Source organism: Saccopteryx leptura, chromosome 1 (assembly GCF_036850995.1).
Source record: "Saccopteryx leptura isolate mSacLep1 chromosome 1, mSacLep1_pri_phased_curated, whole genome shotgun sequence".
Lineage (NCBI taxonomy): Eukaryota > Metazoa > Chordata > Mammalia > Chiroptera > Emballonuridae > Saccopteryx > Saccopteryx leptura.
Window position 1 is genome coordinate 219,271,694 of NC_089503.1, and position 21,703 is coordinate 219,293,396.

At 41.8% G+C, this 21,703-nt stretch overlaps 1 protein-coding gene across 3 annotated transcripts in view; it reads left to right on the forward strand.

Annotated features, from left to right (window-relative positions):
- FHIP1A (FHF complex subunit HOOK interacting protein 1A) overlaps positions 1-21,703 on the forward strand; it is a 254,514-nt gene that overhangs the window by 28,578 nt on the left and 204,233 nt on the right. The window contains exon 1 of one of the 3 annotated variants that reach the window (XM_066386494.1): positions 14,823-14,915. The exons of the other annotated variants lie outside the window; for them this stretch is intronic. The gene's annotated coding sequence lies outside the window, so the exon portion shown is untranslated. Of the gene's footprint in view, positions 1-14,822; positions 14,916-21,703 lie in introns of those variants that run through there. 3 annotated transcript variants of the gene reach the window in all.

Genomic DNA, 21,703 nt, shown 5'->3' on the forward strand with positions numbered 1-21,703 from the left:
CTTTTGCCCACCCCTGTGTGTAGACTGGGGTCATAATTAAGCAGCTCCAGTTGTAGGAGAGATGACTTTAGCCAGGGACTCACTTGTTCACAGAAAGCAGACAAGGATGGAAACTTAGAAACATTATAATTTTGGCTATTTTTATTTGTGCCCTTTTACTTTAGCACTAATGTTCTCTTAATACAACTATACTGTTGGACTTTAAGCCCTTCACTCCCAATTCACGATGCTGCTTGAAAAATTGTGCAGCTGGGCACAATTATCTTGACTCCACTGAAGAGTTCAGTTTTAATCAGGGACAACATAAACCGTGTTGTGACCTCATCTGCTATTGGGGTGTCACTGGGAAATTTTTCTGTCACATCTTTCAGTGTCTCCTAGAGGAGCTCTTTCATAGTAAGTGACAGTAAACAGCTTTGCTTCCCTGGAGGAGTGTAAATGTTTGTTCCTCATGGAAAATCATATAACTAATCACAGTGACTTTTTCACCTCGGCTGCTAGGAGGCACAGGATCAAATTCTCTACTTAACTGTAGTAACAGTGTAGGACTCACATAGGTCTGCGTATTCCAATATTTCTTATCCCAGCCACAGACTTCATTTTCTTCTCTAATTTATACTTCCCTTGGACTTGATTTTTAATTTCCTTCCTTAATACATGCGTTTCTCACAAACCACCTCACGTTCTTTGTGGAATATGATGAGGGCTAAATAAATAATGCCACTATGCTGCTTACTATATGAATGAGATATATTATACTTAGAATGTTACAGATCAATACATAATACAAGGACATATTCTAAATGTATGTTCTTTGTTCTCTATGACTGTTGTCTTCATCAATATATTTTAGGCTTATGGTACGTATAATCAATAGATTTTAGGCATATGGTACCTATAATCATAGACTAAAACTAAATGAAAAATGATGCAACAGTGATAGCCAATTTCATGAGTAAATATTCACATTGACTTAGTCTACTCTGCTTCTTGATCAGTTATTCTTTCCCAAGTATACAGGTCTTTGCAATAAGAATTGGAATTTCTTTGTTAGTCATTCATAAATTTTTTTTTTTTTTTTTCCATTTTTCTGAAGCTGGAAACAGGGAGAGACAGTCAGACAGACTCCCGCATGCGCCCGACCAGGATCCACCCGGCACGCCCACCAGGGGCGACGCTCTGCCCACCAGGGGGCGATGCTCTGCCCATCCTGGGCGTCGCCATGTTGCGACCAGAGCCACTCTAGCACCTGAGGCAGAGGCCACAGAGCCATGCCCAGCACCCGGGCCATCTTTGCTCCAATGGAGCCTCGGCTGCAGGAGGGGAAGAGAGAGACAGAGAGGAAAGCGCGGCGGAGGGGTGGAGAAGCAAATGGGCGCTTCTCCTGTGTGCCCTGGCCGGGAATCGAACCCGGGTCCTCCTCACGCTAGGCTGACGCTCTACCGCTGAGCCAACCGGCCAGGGCCATAAATTTTATAATAGTTGGTCTATTTGGAAACTTGGAATGGATATCACTAATGGCCTGGAGCTGATCACTGGGATTTGAGCAATGTGATCTAGTAATGCTTTCATTTCTAGTCGATGAATGCAAACCCTGCCTCAGAAGGCTGTGTGGTGTTTGTTCACTACTGAGCAATGAATAGGTCACCAGTTAGGTAAAAAGAATTGACATCTTACCACCAATCATTCCTAGATTCTGTTGTCTAAAGAAAGATTTTTTTTTTCATTCAATAGAAGGACACTTTTGCTTTCACTGACCAGGTGAGTAACCAGACTCCTTTATAGCAAACGTCTTTTAAATTAAAATAGTCAAATAATTTAAGGGATATCTGTGATTATTGAATTTGCCCTACGAAGCCTCCAGTAGAAAATTTCTTCCAATTTTAAACTTGACATACTGTGTCCTTTCTTCAAACCACTCTGTCTGTTCTTATAAAGGGCGGAGACTCCAATCTGTGCTTCTATTCATTGACGTGGTACGAAAAACTTTGTAGCATCAAGTGAATATCAAATGAGATATTTTTAGGAACTTCGGTTTAAAAACAGTAATTCTTAGATATGTCAGTTTTGTTTGTTTCAGATGGATGACCTACTTTCTATTTATAGGAAGCATCAAATACTGACATCAGAATATCTTTGTGATTCAGGATGAGTACATTTAGTTAATTAACAGTGGTGTTTACTTATTTAGACCCATGTCATTCGCCCAGAAGAAAGACAGTTAGTCTGAACGTGGCAGGGATGGTTCCGCGTCTTCTCTGTGAAGACTGCAGGGCTGGAGTTTGCTGTCATGGTAGGTCTGAGGCCCGCTCTTCTGCCTGGTGTCCATGTCAACTCTGTTGGTTTTCATGAGCGCTTCTCAGCCCTGTGCAGACTTAGTGTTTATTGTAAAAAAAACCCAAATTAATGTATATATATATATATATATATATATATATTCGTAGGATTTTTATTATGTTTAACAGAAACTTCATCAGGAACCATAGGTAGAATTGCTTTCTGATCTCAGTATCAAAAATAACTGTTCTTTCTCTGAGCAACTGGTTTATTTTTACCCTGTGGACACCGAATCTTCTAACAGGTCATGTTGCCCTCTACATGTTGGCTGCAGCAAAGCTTCACGTCCCTGCCCCACCTCTTTCTCCCTCCAACCCCTGAACTGTCCATGACACCTCTCTTCTGGCTCTCGTTCTACCTTGTGGCTACAGTGATTGGTGCTTATCTTGTCCTACTAGTTTTAAAAGCTGTTTGAAGATAAGGATTCTGTTACTTAAAAAAATATTCTTACAGTGCTATATCACAGTGCCTTGCACACATTTGGCAATCAAATAATAGCTGAATCAAGTATTACTAGGCCATTCAAAAATAGCTCTATGTTGGGCTTTCCCTGGTGATATGGATGAGGAGAAAGAAATATGTAGTGTGCCCGTGAAGGTTTTGAAATACACTGAGGGTCAGAGGGCTTGTATATTGGAAATTATGGCAGAACATATTGGGATGCTGCTACAGATGAGAAAAGAATATTGAATATAGGGGCCATTATGTGCTATTTTCTTCTTTTTGCCATATCTAAATATACTGCTATAGTATCACTGTTGGGAGTCTGGCATCTCCTAACTTGGCTGCAATTAGGAAAATCAGTTCTCTCCTCTCATAGAAAAAAAGATAAGGAGTTTGTTAGGAGAGATTAATTTAATCACTGAAGGTTTAGAACTTGCTTTGAGATCTATGCATACAAATAGTATAGAAACAACTAGTAATGTAATGCAGATCATATCACCTCTAAAATGGTTGTGATTGGTAGCCAATGACCCATGTATTCAGCCATTATTATCTGTGGTTAAATTCCAGTATAACCAACAAATGTGGACAGACCCCTTCAGTGAATTGTAATAGTATGTGATGCACAGTCAAGACACTTTAATAGAACAGTCCACTGAAATGCAAATGAATCTAGTTAACTGAAGGCTAAAGGTCATCAGGTGTGAAGTAACATTTTATTTTATAATTTAAAAAATGTATTTGGTGTGTTGAGAAAGGAAAGCTTTCTTTTTTAAAAATGAGAAAATTAGCTATATTTTATTACCATGTTATCATGTTATTGGTAAGCATTATGGCTTTAATAGTAAAACTTTAAATATCAGGTAATTAGTAAATACTAACCAGAGAAAACGTTTTTTCCTATTTCTTTCTCCCTTTCCCTCCTCTGACAACCAAGTCCTGATTTGTTCAATTAAAAACAAAAATACTGCCTTACCAGAATGTCATTTTTTAAAAAAGTTTGCAGGTCTTGAAAGAATATCTTCAAAGTAGTGTGCAGTTAAAAACCTGTCTTTGGCCCTGGCCGGTTGGCTCAGTGGTAGAGTGTCGGCCTGGCGTCCGGAACTCCTGGGTTCGATTCCCGGCCAGGGCACACAGGAGAGGCGCCCATCTGCTTCTCCACCCCTCCCCCTCTCCTTCCTCTCTGTCTCTCTCTTCCCCTCCCGCAGCCAAGGCTCCATTGGAGCAAAAGATGGCCCGGGCGCTGGGGATGGCTCCTTGGCCTCTGCCCCCGGTGCTAGAGTGGCTCTGGTCGCGACAGAGCGACGCCCCAGATGGGCAGAGCACCCCCCCCTGGTGGGCGTGCCGGGTGGATCCCGGTCGGGCGCATGCGGGAGTCTGTCTGACTGCCTCCCCGTTTCCAGCTTCAGAAAAATACAACAAACAAACAAAAACCTGTCTTTAAGGACCCTTTATTTAATTAATGAAATGCCAATTATTCAGCATAGTACTGATTATATTATCTGGTTTTAAATTTTCTTCACTTCTAAAGCATGTTTTCTTCGAGTGAAACTTAAATAGTTGCACTTTTTAGAAGGGGATGCCATGGCTTTAAAAGGACTAACTCTTGCCCTGGTCATTTGCTCAGTGGATAGAACATCAGCCTGACATCCTGAGGACTCCAGGTTTGATTTCTAGTCAGGGCATACAAGAGAAGCAACCATCTGTTTCTCTCCCTCTTTACTCCCTCTTCCCCTCCCATAGCCAGTGGCTCAATTGAGCTGAGCATTGGCCTCAGGCACTGAGGATAGCTCAGTTAACTGAGTATCGGCCCCAGACGGGGGTGGGGGGGTGTTGCCAGGTGGATCCCGGTCAGGGTGCATGTGAGAGTCTGTCTCTCTATCTCCCCTCCTCTCACTTAAAAAAAAAGAAAAGAAAAAGCACTGACTCCTGTCATAGGGTTGTTGTGAGGATTACATGAATTTGCTATTTGTCTGGCTGAAGTAAGTGCTAAGTAAGCATTTGCTGTTTTTATTATTGCTGTTACGTGGCTAAGTCTTTACTTATGTAATGAAAAATAAATTTCATTGCCTACATTAGGGTTTCAAGCTCTTTTGAAGTGATTGAAAGGGTTTCTGCTGTTAAAAGTCACAAGAAAAGCCAGAGAGTTTTGGAACCCCCTTCTGCCTCCGGTCCTCTTTTGCCCTAAGATGACCTTACTTAAACTCTGGGGGCTTCCATTTCCTCATCGTAAGATGATAGTGTTGTGGTGAGGGGTCTCTAATATTGCTTAGAGCCACAAAAATTTTATGATTCTTTGATCTTATCTTCTGTTTGACAAGAAGATTGAAGTTGTTTGTGTCAAATTCCTTGATCTGGAGTGGTAGAATTTTAGAAGTGGAATGGGCATTAACCAAATAGTCTACTCTTTGGGAGAACTCATCCCTTCTTTTAGCTTCAATTAGGGTTTGTTTTTTTTTTTTGTAGATTAATATCAGTCTTTATTTTTCCTTTCATTTTGTGTCTTTTTTTTCAAAGTACTTTTTATAAGTATTTATTATCTTTATCGGTTTCTATCTCCCTGCTTGAATGTGAGCTTCACAAGGGCAAGGATCTCTATTTTTTTAAATTCAAGTGTCTAGTACACAGTAGGTGTCAGGTAGGCGCTCAGTAAATACTGGATTAATGAATGAATGAATCCTCAGTTGCTTAGTGGCCATTTCCATTTACTGATCACTTCTGACTCTTCTAAAACAACTGTCTTTCATTGTTTTTTTATTTCTATCAGTAAAACTACTTTCATGTTACCAAGAGCAAAATACCAGAGGAATTGGCAGCCATACCTGAGAGGAAGCAAATTAGATGATTTTCAAGGGGATTTAGACAGTCCCTGCCTCCAAGGCTGTAGGTGCAGAAACACTGACATTTTCATACAAGGTGGGTGGACCCAAGTGAATCTTCTCAAATGGCACCTTATGAGCTAGAGCTGCCCAGGAAGTTAGTTACCAGAACTTATTAGTAAAGCTGTAGCTCTGCTGGGTTTATATTCCTGATATGCTTATTTTGTCATGCTAGTTCCCTCGGAGATTCCTTGTTGCTTCCTAATGAAGCCCCAAACCTGCAGCTTGGCATCCAGGGAAACTACATAGAACTTTCCGGTTCTAAATCATGCTAGTGCTCCTTGTCCGTTCTCTCCCCAGCTGAGGCTTTTTCCTTAATGGCTCTGAGAGCATTTTCATTCCTACTTTACAGCCCCTCTGTTCACACTGTGCTGTCGCTCATCATGTGGTAAGGTTTTCTTCCTTCTTCACCTATCCAAATCCATCTTTCTTAACCCACCACAGAAGGTTTCAGTTCTTAGTTACATGAAGCTATCTGTATCACGTTTTTGGGTTCCCAAATGTTTGCATTCTTAAATATTCTATTTGCATATGTGTTGCTTTGCCTACTTTATGATTACCTTTTTTGAGGGAAGGGACTAATAGAATAATGGAGTTGGGGGTTTGGGAATGAATCACAGATCATAGCTAAAGCAAAACCTACTAAACGAGAATGAAATTGACTTAATGTAAGTGCATATCCTGGCCTGTGGTAAAGTTTTCAAGTGCTTCAGAAGATACTAAGATTTGAGTCCATCTGGTATTAAAATATCCCTTTTATTTTTTTATTTTTTATTATTATTTTTGTTTAGGTAAGAGTGGGGAGATAGTGAGGCAGACTCCCACATGTGCCCTGAACTGGAATCCAGTCAGCAACCCCATCTGGGGCCAATGCTCGAGTACCAAGCTATTTCTAGTGCCTGAGGCTGATGCACTCCAACCGAGCTATCCTCGATGCCTGGGGCCATGCTTGAACCAATCAAGTCATTGGCTGAGGGAGGGGAAGAGGGAGAAAAGGGGGAGAAGTAGAGAAGAGAAGCAGATGGTCACTTCTCCTGTATGTCCTGACCGGGCATTGAACTTGGGGCATCCATACCCCAGGTGTGTGCTCTGAACTACCAATAAGGACCTAAAATGTCCTTTTTAAAAACTAAATGATGGTGATAACATCCATTAATAATAATGGTTTCAAATAAATTATTTTTATTTGAAAAAATAGAAAATTGGCAATCGAGTTGGTCGTGTGTGTGTGTGTGTGTGTGTGTGTGTGTGTGTAACTTCACTGGCTTGTGATATTAGAAAATATAGGAGAGACAAGTCTTGCTGGCTGCTAATTGTGGGAGGACTGTACATATTCCCTCCCTTCATCTTTACCTGGTGGCCATTTTCTTCCCCGCTCAGTAGCACAGTTTCCACTTTTCAGGGTCTCAGATATTGGCTTAAGATTCTTATGCTGTGGTTTGACTCTGGTTATCTAGCCTGGGAATACATGAAAGTTATCTTCTAAATATGCAAGAGAATTTCCTTCCATCTCTTGAGCTTCCAAGAATATTTTTCCTGTACATTGCAGACTAATCTAGATAATGGCATTTCATGCCCTTTCTAAGTCCATCAGCTTTATTCATGCCATCAAAAGAAAAAGTTTTATGGCTTCCTAACTTTGCAGGCTGGTTGAGAAACTCGGTGAGGATACAAAAGACACGAATTTCTTCATTTTCTTTTAAAATCTTGAACCATTTGGTTCTCTTGTTCCACACTGTAAGGCAGGTTAACAGTCTCCTTCTAATTGTTCCACAGTTTGAAGTTTTCATTGAATGCGCTACGTGTTTACTCTCGGTTTTTGACATTTTAATTAGGAGTATTTGATCACATATAATTTTTATAATGTTCAACAATACCATATGACTCACACTTGTGCGGAATGCTGACAGAATGACAGGGGGTAGGGGGCCAATATTGTGTTTTGCAGAGCTAACTGGTGAAGGAAAAGGCAGAGTGTTCCCACGTGAGGGCCGACACAATGTGGTATCTGTTGGTTACCATGCAGTTCCAGACAATAGATATCTGCTGTCTTAGACTTTATTGGTTGCAAGAACAGAAGCCCACTCAAGTTAACTTAAAATAGAAAACAACAACTGGGAAAAAGTAGGATTTAACAGCCAATCTCTGTGACACCAGTGCACACACGAGGGATTATGGTCACATTGCCTCCTCTCTTGTCCTGCCTTCCTTTGCTTCTGCTTCTCTATTTCCTACTCTTTCACACGGGCCAAAGTTTAAATACCGCCAGCATTGACGTGACCTTTTGGTTTTAGGCCCATGGTTTTTGTTTATATTTTTCTTAAGTCACATTCTCAGAGAGACAACTTAATTGGCTTAATTCACCCTATGAATCCATTTCTGTGGGATCAGGTAGCTACCCTGGGTTCAATGACAGGTTGGGGGAAGATTTAATATGGTACAAATTGGGCAGCTTTTTGTTGGACATTCTACCTCCTGCATCGGTTCTTTGTTTCTATTTTATTTTTCCCTGTTTTTATCTTTTTGTCTTTTCATTACACATTTTGAGAGGTTTTTCTCCCTGTTACCTTATAGTACTTTCACTGAATTTTTATTCTGATAATCCTATTTTCAAGAATATTTTTAAAAGTTCTTCATTGTCTTCTAATCATTTTATTTTCATTGTGTCTCATTTGTTTAATGGTTGTCATATCTTCTTGAATCTGTTCCAATTGGTTTAGTTATTTCTTTTTAAAGTGCTCTTCTGTTTCCTGAATTAACTGTGTTTCTTCCTAGTGTCAGTCCTTACTCCCCAATGTTTCTGATTTTTCTTGTAGGCTTGGTTGCCTATTCATACTTAAGAATAAAGAACTGGAGCATTTCCTATTTTTAACAGATCTGTATGTAGAGTTTTCTCTCTAGCTGCACCTCTCCCCTGAGCAGGAATTCAAAGGAAGTGTGTGTGTGTGTGTGTGTGTGTGTGTGTGAAAGGGCAGGGTATGGGGTTGTCTTTTGGCCACTTTGTTTCATCCCAATAATACCTTCTCAGGGAGACCAAAATTCACCTCGGAAGCCTTCACAAGCCGTTTCTCACTCTCCACTGCCTCAATTGGTTCCGTTCCTTTAGAGATGAATCCCAGATGGTTCATCTGTCACAGCGAGGCTGAGCTGCCTGAAGGCTCGGTTAGAGGGGAGGGGAGATGGCGTGGGGAGCACCAAGTGTCTTCACATCATCCCCATTTCCTGCCCCACACCCGGCTCCCCACCCAGGACACCTGTGGACCCTGAGCCCAGAGCCTCCCGCCCAGGCTGTGGAGCATCTTGGCCTTAGTGGCCCCAGGGGAACGGCTTTCCTCTCACTGTGTCGTTTGTCAGCACATTCCCATTTCTGTTGTTTTCCCGAGATGTGTCGAAATGTCTTGTCCATTTAAAGTTCTCTTCCAGCAAACGCTTTGGAGTCTTAAACGGAATTCTTCTGTTTTATTTTTTGACACTTTTGCTTTATTAGATTCGGGAGGGACAACCAGGCGTTGTCAACCATCTTGAAATGACAGCCTCATCGGGCTGTTCTTTTAACAAAGTAGCATTTGGTTTTCTGCTTTTAATTTACTTTTTAGTAAAAGAGAGAGATATCATACACCCATACATATACGAGAATATGTAACAGTATATGTATAATTTAAAGAAAAGTAATGAAAAGAACGTTGGTATCCATGACATAGCTTGAGAAATGGAATACTACTATATTTTCAGGACCTGAAGACCCCCCACAGGTCCTTTCTTGAGTGTGTCTTCCCCATGCCCACTGCCTCCTGGGGTAACCAGTAGTCTTCACGTTCCAATCAGGCCCTTGTTTTTAAAAAAACATGAGTTTTCTTTATGTATATTTATCTCTGAACAATGTATGGTTTCATTTTAGCTGCTTTTGTTCTTTGTGTAAATGGAATCGTACAGCATGTACATACAACATGTATTCTTCTGCACCTTGCTGTTTTACTCAAGATTATGTTTTTGAGATCCTTGTTTATTCCTGAAGCTAATATGTGGTTTATTTGGCTGCTGGATAGCATTGCATTGTCAAAATATAATTGAATTATGTTTTCTACTGCTGATGGACATTTGTGTTTGTGTCACATTTTTGCAATCGTGAGAAAGATCAGTACAAACATAGTTCCTGCTGCATGTGTGCTGGAGTTTGGTATGAACGTAGCGATGGAAATGTGGATTCTTAGAGCGTATGCCTGGTTAGTTTTGCTAGGTGATGATGACTACATGCTAGGTGGTTTGTACCAGGGTGTCCCACAGGGGTGTGTGGAGGGTTGTACCTGGATATTCCACAGGAGTGTGTGGAGGGTTGTACCAGGGTATTTCACAGGGATGTGTGGAGGGTTGTACCAGGGTATTCCACAGGGGTGTGTAGAGGGTTGTCTGGGTATTCCACAGGGGTATGTGGAGGGTTGTACCAGGGTATCCCATAGGGCAGTGGTCCCCAACCCCCAGGCTGTGGACCGGTACTGGTCCACAGAGAAAGAATAAATAACTCACATTGTTTCCGTTTTATTTATATTTAAGTCTGAACGATGTTTTATTTTTAAAAAATGACCAGATTTCCTCTGTTACATTTGTCTAAGACTCACTCTTTTTTTTTTTTTTTAAATTTTTTTTTTTGTATTTTTCTGAAGCTGGAAACGGGGAGAGACAGTCCGACAGACTCCCGCATGTGCCCGACCGGGATCCACCCGGCACGCCCACCAGGGGCGATGCTCTGCCCACCAGGGGGCGATGCTCTGCCCACCAGGGGGTGACGCTCTGCCCACCAGGGGGCAATGCTCTGCCCCTCTGGGGCATCGCTCTGCCGCGACCAGAGCCACTCCAGCACTTGGGGCAGAGGCCAAGGAGCCATCCCCAGCGCCCGGGCCATCTTTGCTCCAATGGAGCCTTGGCTGTGGGAGGGGAAGAGAGAGACAGAGAGGAAGGAGGGGGGGGTGGGGAAGCAAATGGGCGCCTCTCCTATGTGCCCTGGCCGAGAATCGAACCCGGGTCCCCCGCACGCCAGGCCAATGCTCTACCGCTAAGCCAACCGGCCAGGGCCATCACTCTTGACGCTTGTCTCGTAAGTTCGACAATTGTATTTTAAAATACCACAGTTTTTACGCCGGTCGCATAATTTTATTTTGTGCATTTATCCATCCCACCCTAAAGGCCAGTCCGTGAAAATATTTTCTGACATTAAACCAGTCCGTGGCCCAAAAAAGGTTGGGGACCACTGCCATAGGGTATATGAAGGGGTTGTACCAGGGTGTCCCACAGGGGTGTTTGATGGGGTTGTACCAGGGTATCCCACAAGGGTGTATGAAGGGGTTGTACTGGGGTATTCCACAGGGGTGTATGGAGGGGATGTACCAGGGTATTCCACAGGGGTATATGGAGGGTTGTACCAGGATATTTCACGGGGATGTGTGGAAGGTTGTACTAGGTTATCTTATAGTGGTATATGGAGGGGTTGTAGCAGGATATCTTATAGTGGTATATGGAGGGGTTGTACCAGGGTATACTACTGGGGTGTATGGAGGGTTGTACCAGGGTATCCCATAGGGGTGTATGAAGAGGTTGACCAGGGTGTCCCACAGGGATGTGTGGAGGGTTGTACCAGGGTGTCCCACAGGGGTGTGTGGAGGGTTGTACCAGGGTGTCCCACAGGGGTGTGTGGAGGGGTTTCATATAGCTATTAACCTTTCACACTTTCTCTTCTGTGAAAGTTTTCCATATTTTTCCATTTAGTTTTTCTTAATGACTGGTGCATGCATGTTCCTTATATATCCTGGTTATACGAGTATGCATATGTATCTATAATATGGAATTTATTTTGTGTGTGGGGGCTGGTTTCAATTTTCTGCAAATATAATTATGACACTTTTCTTTTTGGTCATAGTTAATCTTGGACAAAACTGAGAAGTAGGTTTTGGTACTTTAAAAAAGTTTGGAGTCTTTTTTTCTTTCCCTCCTCCTAAAATACCCCCATTGTAAACAATTTTGATTTAAAAAGTCACCTGACATTCAGTAACTCAGAATGTGTTTTTTTTTTGTTTTTTTTTTATGACAGAAACAGAGAAAGACAGAGAGAGGGACAGACAGGAACAGACAGACAGGAAGGGAGAGAGATGAGAAGCATCAATTCTTCATTGTACCACCTTAGCTGTTCATTGATTGCTTTCTCATATGTGTCTTGACCGGGAAGCTATAGCAGACTTAGTGACCCTTTGGTCAAGCCAGTGACCTTGGGCTCAAGCTGATGAGTTTTGGTCAAACCACATGAGCCCGTGTTCAAGCTGGTGACTTTGGGGCCTCGAACCTGGGTCCTCTGCATCCCACTCTGACACTTTCTCCACTGTGCCACCACCTGGTCAGGCTCAGAATGTTTTCTTTGGCGTGTGTACTTTTAAGGTTGGTGTGCAGGGCTTGTGATGCTGGATGCTGACAGGTGTGAGTGTTGCCAGACCCGGCCTGGCCAGCATGTGGATCGAGAGAGGAGCTGGGCTTTGAACGCTGGTCCACACCTCACAGGAGAGATGTCCTGTAGTTTTCTTTCCTTATTTTCTTTTATTTTTTAAGATTTTATTTATTCATTTTAGAAAGAGTAGAGAGAGAGAGAGAAAGGGGGAGGAGGAGCAGGAAACAGAAACTCGTAGTTGCTTCCTGTAAGTGCCTTGACCAGGCAAGCCCAGGGCTTCAAACTGCGACCTCAGCATTCCAGATCAACACTTTATCCACTATGCCACCGCAGGTCAGGCCTGCAGTTTTCTTGACTCTGGTTAAGACAGCTTTGAAATTGAATGCTTCGTAAGTTGGCTTTATAAAACGTGAGCATTAATTACTACCCATTCTTTTCTCCTTTTAATAATGTACCCTGCAGTTAATTTAAGGGATATTTTCTGTTAAGTGGTGTTAGTCAATAAATCAAGACTATATGAAATGGTTGAAATAGAAAATTTTATGTTCTGTACATATATTTCACCACAATCATAATTAAAAAAAAACAAACCCTAAAGCCAGGGGAAAACGTATTTGGAAGACTTAAAACTCTAATGAAAGTGTAAAGATGACACTTTGAAGTAGTGTATCTGTTTTTGTGTGGAGGGCCTCTTTCAGAAGTTGATGACTGATCTATTGGCATAAATAATAGCGCTTTTACATAAGCTGCTTATTTTTTTGTCAAGAATAGTCTTTTAAGAAGGTTTACTTTTTTGAGGTTTTTAGATTTTGGAATGAATTTCAAGGATTATTTTTTCGTTTATATTCAGTTCATAATACTAGCTGTCTTTCATTTCTTCTAATCACCTTCTTTCCCCTCAGCCTGCTTCCACTTATTTTATTATTTTTAAAAAGTTGTGGTAAGATAAACAGATTATAGGCTGAAGTGTATCCCCTTCAAATTCATGTGTTGAAGCCCTAACCTCCCAGGACCTCAGGCTGTATTTGGGGATAGGGTCTTTTTTTTTTTTTTTTTTTTCATTTTTCTGAAGCTGGAAACAGGGAGAGACAGTCAGACAGACTCCTGCATGCGCCGGACCGGGATCCACCCGGCACGCCCACCAGGGGCGACGCTCTGCCCACCAGGGGGCGATGCTCTGCCCATCCTGGGCGTCGCCATGTTGCGACCAGAGCCACTCTAGCGCCTGAGGCAGAGGCCACAGAGCCATCCCCAGCGCCCGGGCCATCTTTGCTCCAATGGAGCCTTGGCTGCGGGAGGGGAAGAGAGAGACAGAGAGGAAAGCGCGGCAGAGGGGTGGAGAAGCAAATGGGCGCTTCTCCCGTGTGCCCTGGCCGGGAATCGAACCCGGGTCCTCCGCACGCTAGGCCGACGCTCTACCGCTGAGCCAACCGGCCAGGGCCGGGATAAGGTCTTTAAAGAGGTAATTAAATTAAACCGAGATCATTTGGGTGGGCTCTAATTCAATACAAATGGTGTTTTGACAAGAAGAGGAAATTTGGAGACAGACAGTGGCAGAAGGAAGACCAGGTGGAGACACAAAGGAAAGATGGCCACCAACAAGCCAATGGGAGAGACCTCAGAAGAAACTGACCCTGCTGACCCCTTGATCTTCCACTTCTGGCCTCCAGAACTGGGAGGAAATACATTTCTGTTGTTTAAGCCACTCAGTTGGTGGAACATTGTTGTGGTAGCCCTAGCAAACTAATGTAATACCTAAGGTAAAATTTACCATTTTAACTAGTGGGATTGAGAACATTCACATTGTTGCACAACTTTCACCACCATCCATCTTCAGAACTGTTGTCATCTTGCCAAACAGAAATAGAAACCCTATTCTACCTCCCTCTGAACCCCTGGATATGACCATTCTACTTTCTCTCTCTGAATTTGACTACTCTGATTAGGTACCTTATATACATGAAACCCTACAGTTTTTGTTACTTTGTGACTTGCTTATTTCACTTTGCATAAAGTTTCAAGGCTAATCCATGTTGTAGCATGTGTCAGAATTTCTTTTTATGACTAAGTATTATTCGATTGCATGCATATAACACATTTTATTCATCAATTTATCCGCGAATAGATATTTGGGTTGCTTCTACCTTTTGGCTATTGTGAATAATATTGCTATGAATATGTGTATAAAAACATCTCTTCAAGAACCTCCTTTCAGTTCTTTTGGGTGTATCTGTATGTCTAGAAGTGGACTTGCTGGATCATATGGTAATTCTATTAATTACTACTTCTTTTTTTGAAGAAGCGCCATACTGTTTTCTATTCTTTTTTTTTTTTTTAAGATTTTATTTATTCATTATAGAGAGGGGAGAGAGAGAGAAGGGAGGAGGAGCAGGAAGCATCAACTCTCATATGTGCCTTGACCAGGCAAGCCCAGGGTTTTGAACTGGCAACCTCAGTGTTTCCAGGTTGATGCTTTAACCACTGCACTACCACAGGTCAGGCCCCTGTTTTCTATTCTTGCTGCATCGTTTTATATTCCTAAGGGTTTCTGTTTCTCCGCATCCTCATCAATACTTGTTATTTTCTGTTTTGTGGGTTTTTTTGGATAGCAGACATATATATATATTACTAGGCATCAAGGCTTTCAGTGATAATACAGTTAAGCCAAAGGGAGTCCATTATCAAAGGGTTGTGAAGTGGCATTCATATGCCTTTTGACTTAGGTGTCTCACCTGGGAGGTTCACCAGGAAGCACTGGAGTTATTGGTATGAAAGACTGGCAGCCATTCCCCCCCACCCCAATTTTGACCAGGAACTACATTCCTGTAAGTAACTTTGGGTCTGCTTGTGTGATACAGGACCAGCTACGCCAAATTTTAGGCATTTCTCACTACCATGACTCAGTGAAATAGCTCTTTTATAGAACTAAAGAGGCTGCTAACTTTACTTTTTTCCTCCAGGGTAAATTTTTATTTTCCTAAGTGTTTACAGCTATGTTTGCCTGAAACACTCATGTACCCAACAATTACCGTCCAGTGAAGAAAACAGTGTGTTAGGAGTATAAGGCTTCAGAATCTCAAAAAGAGGTTTAGTACAACACAAGAAACCTGAGAGATGTACAGGTGCTTTCTGAAAGGCATTTCCAAAATCATGAAGGAGTTACATTTAGCCATAAATGTTGCATTACAACTGCCTGAAAGATTGTAGAGTCAAAGAGGTTGAGTACAGAATTATTTATAAATATATCCTTTAACTTCAGTTTGTGTGTGAAAATGGAAATTTTTATGTGGGTTTACTTATTTTTTCCTTGTCCACTTGTGTTGTTTCCCCTTCACCCCACCAGCAAGTCTTGGTGGCTTACAGTGAGTGGCAAAGAAAAAAAATCATTCTTTACTGTGACTCGGGACAGACAGACACATGATCACATTGGGAGGTCATGTTCCAGCCCCCATCCCCATTTTGTCATTCTAATCTCCAGTTTGTATAGGTGATAATTTGACTTGGAAGCAGCTCAGTTTAACAATCACAAGTCCACATCGTTAAGTGTTGACAGTAGTATCACAGTGCCCTATACAATTAATTTTACCCGCACAACTCATATTTTTCTTTGTGCAAATTCTACCCCCTCACCCCGCACTGGTTTGAGAATTCACAGTAAATATAATTAAAGCTATTGAAGCCAAAGCTTCATATAAGGATGATTCCCCTATTATTAGCCAGTCTTCAACATCACTGTAATAATAGCACTTTGTCTAAGAACCCTTAGAACTCTGCCAGCATTTCATGGGCTTTGTAAACCGAGATAACGCCTGCTGTTAACCAGGGCATGCAGGTCACCCCCCAGCAGGGATCAGCTACTCCTGCCTCATACTGTTTGCTGATTTAATCTCTGGAATAGGAAAACTGGATTAGGAGTCCACAGCTAACATCATGTGCCTTTCCATGGGGATGGTACGAGGAGTAAGAGTCAATTCCACCGCTTTCTTGAGGTATGGAGCACCCCCCCCCAATCCCCATCTGTTCTTTTTACTTTGGAAGTTCAGAGCTGACTCAGGGAGAAGCCACTTCTCTTTAAAGGCTTTGGGTGTGTTCTGAAAGCCTGCAACATCGGTAGTCCTGATCTTGGTCAGTGAGACCCGATGGCATTGTTATTCACGTAAACTACAGCATTGCCTCTACAGGCAAAAAGGCAGAAGGCTGGGTTGACTCTCCTGTTATTAATTGATTGATGAGTTGTTTCATTTATGTGACAACCAGATAGCAAAATGTCTGCTGTGCATTGGGAGAGCTGTGCTAGCTCTTTCATTGTTTACATATAGAACAAAGGTAAAACGCAGTTTCTATTAGAGTGGTCTGGACAAGCAAGGAGCACCAGAGCAGGTGCCCAGTTGGCCGCAGAGAGAACTGCATGATGGGATCCAGAGCTGAGGTGCCTGGAACCCAGGGGAGGGAGCTCTCAGAAGAGAAAATAAAGGCAAAGTAAACGAGGAACACCAGCTAGAGAGCTACTTTCTGCACGGTGACCCCTGACCCCTTTAGGGCTTCAGCCATTTAGAAACTATATCCCAGTCTTGCAATAGTAGTCAGGCACAGTATTGTTAAAACATATTAAGTAAATATTTTTCGTCTGATAATGAAAGTAATAACTTTTTTCGCAGGGTGCAGGACTCATAAAAGACATGTGGACACAGAGATAATAAACCACCCATATTCCAGATCCCTGGACATAACTCCTGTTAGTATGGTAGAATATGTCCTCACTCTTTTTTTTTCTCCCTATAAAAGGACTTGAATTGTGTTTACTTTGGATTCTCTGACCAGACAGTGTTCAGATTCCGTCAGGATATTTTTTTGAGTTGGATACATACAAGATCACTGAATTGGTTATTGTGATGATAGTTTGACCTCATCTACCTTTATCTTTGCAGTTATTTTAAACAATTTTTGTAACCCTTGAAAAAGCCCACTTGTTTTCATTTTAGAGTATTTGAAAGCAAATGACCTTATTTTAAAGAGAAGATTTTCAGTGGATAGACTTTTGGGAATGATAGGCGATTTTCTAATAAATTAAATAGAAATTATAGTTGCTTAATTTTATACCAATAAATCTCTATAATTGGTAAATATCTTTATGGTCTCACAGTGTTTAAATTACTGTATGTTTTACAGTGTATTTTTTTCTCCAGAAATGATGTATGTTATTAAGAAGCAATGTTTGTATTTCTTATTGGTTATCTCTCTTTTGTAATTAATGGAAAAATCTATGCAGGCTAAGATAGTAAAAAAAAAAATAGTATTAATCAAATATTTAGTTTCTTGATATGTACAAAGCCATAGATGAATTTAAGATTCTGACCTTGGGCCTGACCAGGCGGTGGTGCAGTGGATAGAGCGTCGGACTGGGATGCGGAAGGACCCAGGTTCGAGACCCCGAGGTTGCCAGCTTGAGTGTGGGCTCATCTGGTTTGAGCAAAAGCTCACCAGCTTGGACCCAAGGTCGCTGGCTTGAGCAAGGGGTCACTTGGTCTGCTGTAGCCCCCCGGTCAAGGCAATATGAGAAAGCAATCAATGAACAACTAAGGTGTCACAATGTGCAATGAAAAACTAATGATTGATGCTTCTCATCTCTCTCCATTCCTGTCAGTCTGTCCCTATCTATCCCTCTTTCTCTGACTCTCTCTTTGTCTCTGTTTAAAAAAAAAAAAAAATTCTGACCTCAGACCAGTGTATTTGGAACAAGAACTTGCCTGGGAAACGGCCTTCTGCATTTAGGGAAGAGCCTGGCTTTTGAAGTGTGTTTCTGATCTGCTGCTGTGATGTGTGTGTGCTCTGTCCACATGTGACAGACCAGGAACACTGACAGGGGGATTCTGTGTTTTGGAAGAATCTTATGAATTCTCCATGTTTTGGAAGCTGTTACTGTCCATAAAACTACAGAGTGTATTACTTTTGACTGATTGAGAGGTCTTAACCTTTTTTTGGAAATTGATGGCTCCTTGCTACAGAGTTCTTTTTTTAAGGCATTGTTTTTCTATCGTGTCTAGCTGCCCCAGTTCTATAATGTCTTGGTTTAAAAAAATCCCTGTGTAGCCCAGAGAACTTTTGTTTATAGGGAAGGGGCGTCACAAACTCGGGGACCAGACAGTGTAATGAGAATGTAGATTCTGCAGGAGTGGTGAGGACAGGGACAGACTGGGGGATGTTTACCTCTCCAAAGATAATGAAGAAACAACAACAACAACAAAAATAGATTGTTACAGCCAACCAAGCAGAAAGTCCAAATCTGGCCTGAAGCTTCGCAGTTTATGTCTGTGTATGCCAGTTATCCCTGTAATAATAACAACAGTGGTAGAGTGTGGTACGGTGGCCGTGCAATGTGCTAACAGTGTTTGACAGCTTACCCTGCGCCGGGCACACGTATTATCTCCCTGTCTCTGCCACCTGAGAGCTGAAACCGAGGCTGAGAGTGCTTGTTTGCCCCGTCACAGAGGTGGCGAGCAGTGGAGTCAAAGCCACGTTTGTCTGACTCCTGAGCCCTGTGCTGTGTTTTGAATTTTAGGCCACAGCACTTTGAATTGCATCGAGTAGGAAGAAAATTATCGGTCAGTGGTTAAGCGACTCAGTGTTGGTACCTGCCAACTTTGTGACCTTGGAGGAGGTGGCCAAGCCTAAGAGAATGGGCAATGTTCTTGGTCCTTGTGGAAGAGGGACCAGCCGGGATCAAGCCCACAGTGGTGTGGACAGGCTGGAGATAAGTCTTTGCCAGGTGCCTGGGGAGGACATTGAAGAATGAAAGAGTTCCTAAGAGGGGCAGAAGGTGTGTGTGGGGTGGGAGTGTGGAGTATGTGCAGCATAGAGAAGTGGAAAATCAGACTACATGGAAGCATAGCAGGAGCTTGTGATGTAGTAGGTGTTGGCTGACATGAGTAAGGTCTACAGGGATGTTGAGTGCCGTGGCTTTAACAGTGTATGAGGGGCTATCTAGAGCTGTAGACTAAAGAACTAAAACATAAGGGGTCTGAGATTTAATCCGGGGCTTCCTGTCACAATATACTTTAAAACTTGATGAGGTTTACATCTGGATGGAGGGGGCTGACTTCTCCCCAGTGTGGTTTGTTCGGTTTTCTGGGCAGGCTCCTGCCCGCTCGCCTCAGAGCAGGTGTTCTGGGGCCGAGTGGATCTCTATCAGGGTCGCTGGCATTTCCCATGTTATTTAGTGGAAAGAGAGTCATAAAGGAAGAGTCCCGACAAACCTTTGGTTGTTGAATTGAGCAGCACAACCAAAATGTTTGGCTGTTAACACAGCACCTTTAAACAAACAAGCCACTGACTTGTTGCACATTGTAGCTCTCAAAGCCTCTCTGTCTGAGTGACTTTAACTCAAGGAAATGGAAAGTAGAGCCAAACTATTCCTGACTGGCAGCACGTGAACGTGAACCTTAGGAAACACAGCAGCCTCTGTGAGAGGCCTGTCTGCAGAAACCTCAGAGTCCCCTAAAAAGAATTTTAAATAAAAAAAATGCACATACACATATGTATAAAAAAATTGAAGGGCTATATATCTTGACTTTTTTTCTCCCTGAAATATGTGAATATACAACAAAAACCTATGCGAGGGTAAGACTGATGAGTAGTTTGCTTTCTGCAACCTGAAGACTTTTAAATAGACTGTGAAGGAGGATGAAGCAAACTTAGTTGCAAGAAACCTAATACTTCTAGGGGCAGGGGGGAGACATGAGACCAAAAATAGAGCAGGGGTTGGGTCTAGGGAAGCCCTTTTGTTGAATTGTTTCTTTGGCTTTAAATGATCGTGTTCCTAGAAGCAACAAGAAAAACTGGTCCAGTTTGTTTTCAGAGTTGGAAGAAAAGACTTATGTAAGCAGCTCCTGGCTTTGCAGCGTTTCCATCTGGAATAGCATTTAAGAATTTGGCCAGCTCTCAAGTGATTTATGTTTAGTAAACAAGATTATCTTCAGCTTGCTATGTGAAAGAGCAAATGGTTTGGGGTTTAGTTGCTACTTTTCAGCCTCTTTTAATTGCTTGTTCAAGGTAATACTGCATTAATCTCCGTTACTTATCTTTAGTGTTTGGTTTGTGACAGCAGTGTCTGAAGCAAGAAACCAGAACAGTGGCTGAAGTTAGAATGGCTTAAAGTAATGAATACCCTTGTTGTAGGGCTACCGAAACCATACCTGTTTCTTAAGGGTGGTGGTGGTGGTGTGAGTGGGGAGGGGAGTGAGGAATGGCTTTTGCATAAACTTGAAATTCAACATTTTTCATATTTCAGGAAAGATGCTCTTAATTTTATGGACCAATGAAATAAAAGGAATCTTAAGTCAGCTCTCATGAATGAATACTTAGGATTTTTCTTTTTTTTTATAAATAAATTTTTATTAATGTTAATGGGGTGACATCAATAAATCAGGGTACATATATTCAAAGAAAACATGTCCAGGTTATCTTGTCATTTAATTATGTTGCATACCCATAACCCAAAGTCAGATTGTCCTCCATCACCCTCTATCTAGTTTTCTTTGTGCCCCTCCCCCTTCTCCTCTCCCTCCTCCCCTCCTGTGCCCCCCCCCCCCCCTAACCACCACATTCTTGTCCATGTCTCTTAGTCTCATTTTATGTCCCACCAATGTATGGAATCATGTAGTTCTTGTTTTTTTCTGATTTACTTATTTCATTCCGTATAATGTTATCAAGATCCCACCATTTTGTTGTAAATGATCCGATGTCATCGTTTCTTATGGCTGAGTAGTATTCCATAGTGTATATGTGCCACATCTTCTTTATCCAGTCTTCTATTGAAGGGCTTTTTGGTTGTTTCCATGTCTTGGCCACTGTGAACAATGCTGCAATGAACATGGGGCTACATGTGTCTTTACGTATCAATGTTTCTGAATTTTTGAGGTATATACCCAGTAGAGGGATTGCTGGGTCATAAGGTAGTTTTATTTTCAGTTTTTTGAGGAACCACTATACTTTCTTCCATAATGGTTGTACCACTTTACATTCCCACCAACAGTGAATGAGGGTTCCTTTTTCTGCACAGCCTCTCCAACATTTGCTATTACCTGTCTTGTTGATAATAGCTAATCTAACAGGTGTGAGGTGGTATCTCATTGTAGTTTTGATTTGCATTTCTCTAATAACTAATGAAGATGAGCATCTTTTCATATATCTGTTGGCCATTTGTATTTTTTTCTGGGAGAATTGTCTGTTCATGTCCTCTTCCCATTTTTTTATTGGATTGTTTGTTGAGTTTTATGAGTTCTTTGTATATTTTGGATATTAGGCCCTTATCTGAGCTATTGTTTGAAAATATCATCTCCCATTTAGTTGGCTGTCTGTTTTGTTGTCAGTTTGTCTTGCTGTGCAAAAGCTTCTTAATCTGATGTGGTCCCATACATTTATCTTTGCCTTCACTTCTCTTACCTTTGGAGTCAAATTCATAAAATGCTCTTTAAAACCCAGGTCCATGAGTTTAGTACCTATGTCTTCTTCTATGTACTTTATTGTTTCAGGTCTTATATTTAGGTCTTTGATCCATTTTGAATTAATTTTCGTACAAGGGGACAAGCTGTAGTCGAGTTTCATTCTATTGCAT